Source organism: Tursiops truncatus, chromosome 8 (genome assembly GCF_011762595.2).
Source record: "Tursiops truncatus isolate mTurTru1 chromosome 8, mTurTru1.mat.Y, whole genome shotgun sequence".
NCBI lineage: Eukaryota > Metazoa > Chordata > Mammalia > Artiodactyla > Delphinidae > Tursiops > Tursiops truncatus.
The window spans coordinates 69421194-69430532 of record NC_047041.1 but is presented as its reverse complement, the minus strand read 5'-3'; the positions used below and the strand labels follow the sequence as shown (position 1 = coordinate 69430532).

At 40.7% G+C, this 9339-nt stretch overlaps 1 protein-coding gene across 1 annotated transcript in view; it reads left to right on the top strand.

Annotated features, from left to right (window-relative positions):
* Positions 1 to 367: 367 nt before the first annotated feature.
* SOX6 (SRY-box transcription factor 6) overlaps positions 368 to 9339 on the top strand; it is a 622270-nt gene continuing 613298 nt past the window's right edge. The window contains exon 1 of the mRNA XM_073808646.1: positions 368 to 850. The gene's annotated coding sequence lies outside the window, so the exon portion shown is untranslated. The remainder of the gene's footprint in view (positions 851 to 9339) is intronic.

Here is a 9339-nt window from a genome sequence, read left to right as displayed (position 1 = left end):
ATCTGTCCGCCCTCTCAGCCCACCTTATTCCTCCTCCTCCGTCTCCCCGTATAGATATTCTAATCTATGTAACTGGGAATGATATGAAAAAGAAGTCAGGTGGCTTAGAGAATGAATTCTCAAGTCTCCGTGAAGTTTGAGGTAGGTATTTCATTGAAGTTTGAGCCAAGTGTGTGATGGAGGAAGCTCGTATGCCTGCGTGTGTAGTGTTCTCTCTCTCTCGCTCGCTCTCTCTCTCTCTCTCTCTCTCTCTCTCTCGCTCTCGCTCTCTCGCTCGCTCTCTCTCGTGTGTAAGTATATGCGTGTGTGCTCTGTGAGGGCTCAGATGGGACCGCTGGGTGGAAAGGCCCTTTGTGCCCACAAGAGGGCAGCATCCTGAGGGCTTTGTGAGCGCTGTATCTCTCGTTATCGCTGCAGGCTTGGGTCTGGAGAAAGTTATACCGAAACTTTCAAACTGATACCACATCTTATTTCGTGATATTAAAAAAGAAAGACGAAAAGAAAGAAAGAAGGAAGGAAAAAACAGAGAAGTGACGAAAGAAGAGAGAGAAAAAAGAAAAGCAGGCAGCCAGCCTACCCGGGGAGAGTCCTAGTCACATCAAGACTAGGGGGAGGGCTGTTTTAATTGTGGGTTTGGCCGACTGACGACTGGAGTGCCCTCCTCGGCTGTCTTAGTTGTAGCCGGAGGTCATGTAAATCGACCTTAAAAGAATGCATAAGCCATAAATTAAAATAAACCCTCACCCAAGGGCTGATCCATAAGTAGACAATATCCAACCTGGACAAAACGAGCTTCCCTTACGAGCCGACCTAAACCGCATACCCCCAAAGAATAGAGACTAAATGCAAAGTAAGTTTCCCAGCGAATATTTTGTTTTCTTGAAAAGTGTTGGGTTGATTCGCCGTGTGACTGACTGCGATGCCGCAGTTTTCCGGAGTGCTTCTGTGTTAGCCAGGCTCGGGGTGCGGGAGGTCGGGAGGACCTGCTGGGTTTCTGGGCTTCCTAACGCTACCCCCACCCCACCCCCATTTTGGTTTGGAAACTTTGGCTATTTGTGGGGTTGACGCTGGCCGAGGGCGGGCAAGAGTCGAGGATCTCCGCCGCACTCTCCGCCCGGGTGAAGTTTACCGGGAGGAGCTCATAAAGAAAACCCGGGTAGCTAGAAAAGCCGTATGCTCCCTCCTCCCACCCTCACGCCAACACCGCTCCGCCGCAACTTTCCCGGGACCCTGCGCGAGTTGCCTCCAGTTCCCTGCGCTCTCTCCTTTCTCCCCCACCCCTCATTTTTGGACGTGACTTTTTATGATCTTTTTAGGAATAAGCAAACCGAACTCCAAGACAATCCGAAACCCGAGCGCTAATCCGTGGCCCTCTTTCCCCGGACTCTCGGGCGGTGGTGCCGGGCCGGCGGGGGTGTGTGTGAGGGCCCGCCCAGCCCTTCCCGGAGCGGGCTCGGCCTCGGAGTCCTCGCGGCAGAGGCACAGCCGCCCACACGTTTCTTCCGCTCTCCGCGTCCCTGAACCCTGCCGGCGGCCCCAGTCTCTCTCGGCGCCCTGCCGGGGCCCCGCCGCCTGTTGTCCTCCCCGCAGACCGGCAGAGATCCGCCGCTCTGGGGCTCGGCCCAGGCCCAGGGGCGGTGCTGCCACCCGCCCGGGGCCCAGCCCGAGCCTGACGGCTCCCAGAGGGAGCTGCTTTCTTCTCCCTTAAAGGGCCGGTCAGAAAAGGGAAGGGGCTTGTGCAAAGGTTGCCGGGGTTGCTCGGGCACCAAGAAAGGGGCTGCGGAGGACAGATTAGCTCCGTTTCCCGGGCGCTCCGCGGAGCTTTAAGATAAAAAGAGAATCGGTGTGTTTGGAACAGATAAAAGGTAGTTGTTGCTGGCGTGTTTTGAGGTTTTTTTTTTTTTTAATTTTTTTAAAGCTCTCTTAGGCTGACCAAGTTTGAAAACGTTTGATTGTATGAATGGCCAGATACCAGATATTGAATGCTGCCCCTATTTGGGGACTAAAAATAAGTCTTCGACTTTGCTGGCGGGGCTGGGATGTTAGAGAGATGGGCTGTCCCCGGCTCCTTCTGTGTGTGTGACCTCCTCTGAGGGCCAAGCTTGAAGTTTCGGTCTCGAGATGGCCCACAGCCGTTGCTGCGGCAAACTGGCCTGGGCTCCGGACCTCCCGTCGCACTGTCAATGGGGCGCTCGATGACGTCCATGTCCGGGGCGCTTGACCCCGGCGCGCACTCTTGCGGCTGGGCTTTTGGCCCTGGCCGGGCGGCCCAGCCAACAACCCAGTGGAGTCGGGATGTGAGAGTGCCCCCTCTCCCTGCCTCCCTAGGGTCTCCTCCCTTTTGCCCTGTTTAGTCACATGCCCAGGTTTCTCCCCGGGTCCCGAGGAGAGCAGACACAGCCCCGCCCAGTCTATTTCTAGGAGGTGGGTTTGGTGAATAAAAAGGTCAAGTGGTCGGGTCCGAGAGCTGATCCATGGCGAGGGGGGACAGGATGGACACCTGGCAAGGACCGCCCCGCCTGTCCACCCCCCCCCCCCCCCATCATCCGCCCGCTCACGACTAGCCTCCCCAGGCCACATTCTTGCGCTAAGTGCTTGAGTCTGTGGGAAAAGCAATCCTGAACCGGCCAAGAGCCGGCGAAGCTGATCCCACGATGGCATTTTGTTTTGAACAGTTGCTGGGGTTGACGTTTCCTCATAAGGTAAGGTGTCACTGGACAGTCGGCTGCCCAAATGCCACATGTATAATTAGCCTGCGCACTCAGCACCTCGTCCCGGAGGCCCATAGGCACGGGCTTGGCGGACCTGGTCCACTCAGCACCGTTCCAGGCTACAGGATTCCTGAGGGAGGGCCGAACCAGCCAGGACAGCCTTTGGGAGGCCCTGGCAAGAAGGAAGACTGTGACAATGTAGCCTTGTCTTTGATTTTTCTCTCGTTTTTTCCCCTTCTCTTCCTGTTTGTCCTCTCTTTATTTTTCGGTTGAGGGCGGACTACTGGTTAGATGGGCAAACCGGACACCAGAGGCAGGGTGCAGACTGAATGAGGAAAGGGGATGCAGAGTAAATCTGGCACTATACTACTCTCCACACCCCGCCCATGGGGGAGGGCTGCTAGTGCCCTTCTGTATGCACTAACCCAGTAGGACTAGCCCAGACTTGGCATTGTATCCTGGCTGGGGTAGGGGTTTCAGCTTCTAGTTGACCTGTTCACCTGTCTTTGTGCTCCCTCGCACACCCACCCCAGAGGTCTCAGCAAATTACTGTCTGTGCCCTGACTGCAGCTTCTGTTTTCCCCCTCCAGGCCTAGCCACTTGGGGCTGCTCGTGTTCACTGTGGGGCGAACCTGGAAATATCTGCTGTCTTTCCCTGTCCTACTCTTGTTCAGCCTGGGGTTTTTAGGAGCAGTGCCTTGTCCTCTCTGTCTGTACCCAGATTGGTGCTTGAGTTTCCTACCTAGCTTCCCAGACCCCAGCTTCAGGTCAGCTTTAGCCTGCACTCTCTGGCAGAGACCAGATTTCTGCAGTCATGAACATGACCTTCCCTCTGTCACCCTGTGCAGTCACCATGGAATTCAGTACTCAGCATTAGGCACTTTCATCAGTCTCCGTTCTTCCCTTGTTTCTAGGCCATTCAGATATTCCTGATACCTACTAGAAGATCCTCTTTATTTTAAAACAAACAAACAAGCAAACATCTTAAACCTTCCACAAATTTAGTGGGATAGGATTAGCTTGTCTATGGCAGCAAGAATGTGCCTTTCTGATGCAAGGTGGGGACATGGTTTATTTAGTTGCATTTGCTTTTTATTGAATCAATGAAATATTTCCTCTTATTATAGTAGGGGAAAAGTTATGACTGAATTTTTTTTTTACTGTACCAGACCATAAATATATTATCTATATATATTTGAGTGTATCTTCCTGAATACACATATGTGAGTGCATGGGCAGTAGGCCAAATGACATGTAAATTTTTTTCTCCTACATTTTTGAAATCCTCATAAATCAGAGAGATTGTCCCTTTCTAAGACAAGAACAACAACCAACAACCAAAAAAAAAAAAAATACTTTAGACTCTGAAAGCAAGTAAGTGTGCACTGCACATGTTAGATCTAGTTTATGACCAAAGGCAGTAAGTAACCAGGATCCAGACAAGTGCTAGGTCATTAATTCCTTAGGCAAGTTAATATCTTCTGTTGCTTTTCTCATGTACCACCAACACCTCCTTTTTCCTCTGCTCTCCTACCATATTCCTTTATTTATAGTGGCAAAACTAAATAGTCTTTGTTTATTGTTTATCATATTTATTGTTGCTCTTAATTTTTATTTTGGAAGTAATAAGAAGGAACTTTCTCTTGGTGTATATGTATTTTTTAAAATGCAAAAAACATTTACGGGTATATTATTATGGAGCATGATACAAACTCCTATAATAGTATATTGTGTAAGTAAAATGCTCAACATTATACTATAAGGAAGATAAATGTAAAAAACTTAATTAATAAAGCAGTATCAATATCTATACCTTAAGTTGATTCTATAATGGAATCAGTAACTGAATATCTAGAAGAAATGACATTCAGTAGGAATATTGTCTGCTGAACATTTTTTCATTAGTAGTAGAAAGCAACAGATATTTTTCTTAGTAAGGGAAAAGCACATATTTAAAATATGTTAACATATCTAGCAAATCTTTCTCTTATAAGGCTTTAAGATATATTACTTTAAATACATAAATGATAAATTTTGGTGGCATTATTGAGATTTTATGTCTGTTTCTATTTGACTTCTTTTAGGAATTATTGGGTTATTGGTCATTGATGAATTTTTACACATATCCATCTTATATTAAGGAAACTAGTGACATTTTAAATAATCCTCTTTCAATTAGTACACTAGGTACTGGAATAAATGAATTTTAACAAAGTTTAATATACACTGGCTTTAACCCTTTTAATATCTTCTATACTTTTCAATATTGTTAGGTTATATATCTCTAAGTTTGAAAGAATTCTCTTGTTAGTGAGAGAAGTCATATATACCTTTTCACTATTTCCAAACAGCATTCTATAAAAGTATAGTAGAGTACACCTAAAATTTTGATTGATCTAAGAGCTATTTGTTTAAATATAGTTTAGGGGTGCATATATATCAATTGGTGTTTTTGAAGTCAAGTGAAACATTCCATCAAGCTAATGTGCCTGAGAGTACCATATCAGGCACAGACAGGTACTAGAAATGATAAAACACAGATAACATTCAGCAAGATGATTTGCAGATGGGATGTATTATCTGCTGTCATGAGGTTAGATGGGTCATATTACGTTTTTTTTAAAAAGTTAATCTAGGTTATTTCAGAATTATCAAGTTATGTGGGTACATGAGATTTAATGAGAACAGATTTTATTATAAAAACTTGCTAAAAAAACAAACAAATATCCATTGCTTTTTAGAGCAGAAAATGGACTCTTCTCTGCATTTGCATTGCTTCTTGTTTAAGAAAGATAACGCTGCCCTATTATTTTTTTCCTAACAAGAAAAATAATATATTGAACATTTTATGTCTTTATCCTAACTCCACATTTTCTACTGATTATGCTCTATCAACATACTCAAGTAAAACAAAAACAAACTGGCACTCTGGTATACTCTATGAAAAGCAGATTTTATTAGCAGTAAGCACATTTTAAATGTATAGCATATCATTTTCACTTGAGGTTCTTCAACTGTGATCTGAAAATAATTGTTTTGGTAAGAATTATATCAGAAACTTTCATCATTCTCTTATTATATATTCATTATTCATTTATAGGAAGAGTGTCTTTATTTTCCTTGTTCTGTGGAAGAGGGTAAAAGCTTTTCAGCTAATTGTTTTGTTTAGACATTTAGTCAAACTGGAAATAATTTTAAATTTGTGTTATGGATTTTGATAGAGCTTTTCAGGTTTAAATATCCATTGTCATAATTTGGGTGAAAATATCAATTGAAAGTGTAGGTGGAGGTTGTAAGATGGATTATCATTTAAATCTACTATGGACTCTCTCACCTCTGAAAAAGGGTGCTGGTCTGTTCTTCCTCAAATCTGTGATAATCTCAAAAAAGGGACCTTGAAACCCTAAAACCTCAGAGAAGCAGTTATCGATTCAGTGCTTAACTGCAAATCCTTTATATTGTTGCTCAAAATATCCAACTTAACACTAATATTAGTCATTCTTTTTATAGTGACACCATGCTTAGTAAAAAACTTCTAAGCACTGAGGTCAGGTGTTGAGATTGGATTCTAGTTTATTTTTTATGAATCAGATAAAGATTTCTGTGCATGAGACCATATGTGAAGATGAGAGAACAAGAACATTTCCATATCAAAGGCAATATATCTGAGGCTGCATGGTAATTAAAATGCAGTGGTTTGGACTCTGTGCACTAGCACTTAAGCAGAGCATTGCCGGGACCTTGTGCATCATGCAGGCGGTTGCCTCTTGCATACTTCTTGAAATACACTTATAATTTTGTACAAACATTTATGCCAGTCCACACTTTTCTGTGGATAATTTGTATTTCATCCAAACCATTCAAAGTAGAAGTTATTTTTTGAGCTACCCCCTCATTATGGCTTTTGTGCATCAACTATTTTTATTCTAGTTGTTTGTATTTCCTTTTACCAGAATGATGGCTTGTTTATATTCAGAATCTCTTCTTGCTCTTCTAAGACCCCTTATATATCACTCGTATTTTACTATTCACTCAAAAAAACTTTCATCTTTAGTAAAGATGTGAATTATTTTGAGGTTAATTGTAGATGCTATAATCTATTGTAAACTAATAAACTACATAAAAAAATCAACTGCCCGGCTATTTCTATTTTATAATGCCAGTATATTTAGTAATCCTCACTATTTTGCACAGTACATAATATTGGAAAAAAATTCCTTTTCAAAATGTTAAAAAATTCTGAAATGTTCTTCTTTACCTTTTAATGGCATGAAAATATATAGTGACATTCTCTTTCATACTACTTCAAGTGAAAAACAATTATTTGAAACTATAGAAATCTTTATGTTTATCTAAAGGGTTATCTCTTTGCATTTATAGGGAGACATTTGAGTTTATTTATAAAGAACTGGGTTAGCATCATAGCCTGTAGTTATTTGGGGATAGGATAGTGAAATTAAAAAACCTAACAATTGGTAGTCCAATGTTGTGTATATTTTAGAAAATTTTCATCTTTGGTAATTGACTTGAATTCGCTGTTCTGTAATTTTCTAGATTTTCTATTTCCGTATTTGCTCTCTTTCTATGCATGTGGTAAGGAATTCACTAGTATATTTTATTTACTAAGCTCCCCAGTCTATAAAGCTTTTAAAAGATTTTTCTGATTGAAGCACCATGTATTGAAGAAGCCTAATATGATAGTATGAAATCCTTTAAGAGTTTTTGTGTTTAAACTATTTTGGATCAAAATTACTTAAGTATATTGATTTGATGCTTTTCAATGATGACATGTATAAATAAGCATAATAAATATAAGGTAATTCAAAGTTCTTTATGTGATGTGCATGTTAGCATCTATGCAAACATTCTGTATTCTCTCATTTCAAGTTCTCCCATGATCTCTTTCTTCTCTGAAAATTTCACAAGAAAAATCTTTAGATGATCTATTACCCCTGCTATCTTCAATAATTTTTTGTTTCTAGTCATCTTAAAGAGACGAATTGAATTATCTATCTTTAATGTATCCATTCAAATGCAAAAAGGGACTTCAGTGCTATTTGTGATTTTGACTTCACTGAGCACAATTTTTTTGCTTCTTTGAAAAGTAGTTCTTTAAAATTAGACAAAGAAAGTTAAAGATGCTTTACATTCCACGACTGCACGAGCACAATATGAGGAAAAACGAAAATGCAACAGATTTTTAAAAATTAACTTTTATTGGAGTATAGTTGATTTACAATGTTGTGTTAGTTCCCGCTGAACAGCAAAATGAATCAGTTATACATATACATACATCCACTCTTTTTTAGATTCTATTCCCATATAGTTACTACAGAGTACTGAGTAGAGTTCCCTGTGCTATACAGTAGATTCTTATTAGTTATCTATTTTATATATAGTAGTGCACAAATTGGGAGATTGGGATTGACATATACACAGATTTTTTTTTCAATGACAAGCACAGATTTTAAATGGGACTCATTCCGAGGCATGGTTGCAAATATTTCCTTTTATGTTTTACAAACAGATCATTGGGTAATGTGATTGAGCACTAAGTTCTAGGTATCCTGAAGGGCATTTTTGAAGTCACAAGTTTTTACTTTTTAAGGACTTTCTCTTCTATTGAAGATTTTTAATATTTGATAGGTGGGAAATTTAGGCACGGTTGTCATGGTGCTAAGCAGGTCATTGGTAGAAGTGGAGAAAAATGCTCCTAACTAGGAGAGAATAGTTCATTGTTCTCTCTTGGGAAAGAGTATCAAAGGGCAAGAATGTTAGTATTTTCTCAGAAATAATCTCCAGTTATCTCCATGGGCATTGAACCTTCTATGTAGGAGAACTCAGCCACCCCATATGCCCCCAATATACCCATGGTGTAATCTCTAACCTTCCGTTTCTTCAACTCTAAAATGAGAGTAATAATATCTACATCATAAGGTTATTGTGAGGATTAAATGAGATAAATAAATATAAAGCACTAAGCTCAATAGTTAATATATGTTATCTATGATAGTTGAAGGGGTATTGTACTTAGAATTACACAGAGCTGGCTTCCCATTTCAGCTTTACTACGTACTTGTTGTGTAATCTTTGGCAAGTTATATAATCGATTTCTTTTCCTCTTACATGAAATATTCACAGCAATACATGCTCCTTTCTTTCTTCCCTAGAAAGCAGAATTAATTAGTAGTCTCTCAGACTTGGGGTAGAGTAGTGACCAAATGCAGAGTTTGGATGTCCAGCTCTCAAATTTGAGAATATTCCAGTTCTAAGGGCTAGAAGAGATTTTGAAATATCATTTCATCTGACATCCTCCCTCCTCCAGGAGTGTATATCTCCATTCTAATTAGTTAAGAAGCTCTCTTTTTTGGGAAAGCCAGCAGAGAAGGAGATTTTATAATCTTCTTTGGTTATGTGTTTCAGTGATTAACACTAGGAAGTTCTGAATGTCAAATATATACATCTTAACCTGCTTTCTTTTGCTTTGATTTTAAGAAAAAAATGGAAGCATATTCTTCATTTGAATGACACACCTACATGTGAAAAAACCAAAATTAAACTTGCAATTTTTATTTCTTGAATCTTTTCTTTGAAGTCTTATTTCCTAAATTAGTTGAGCGACCTTAGC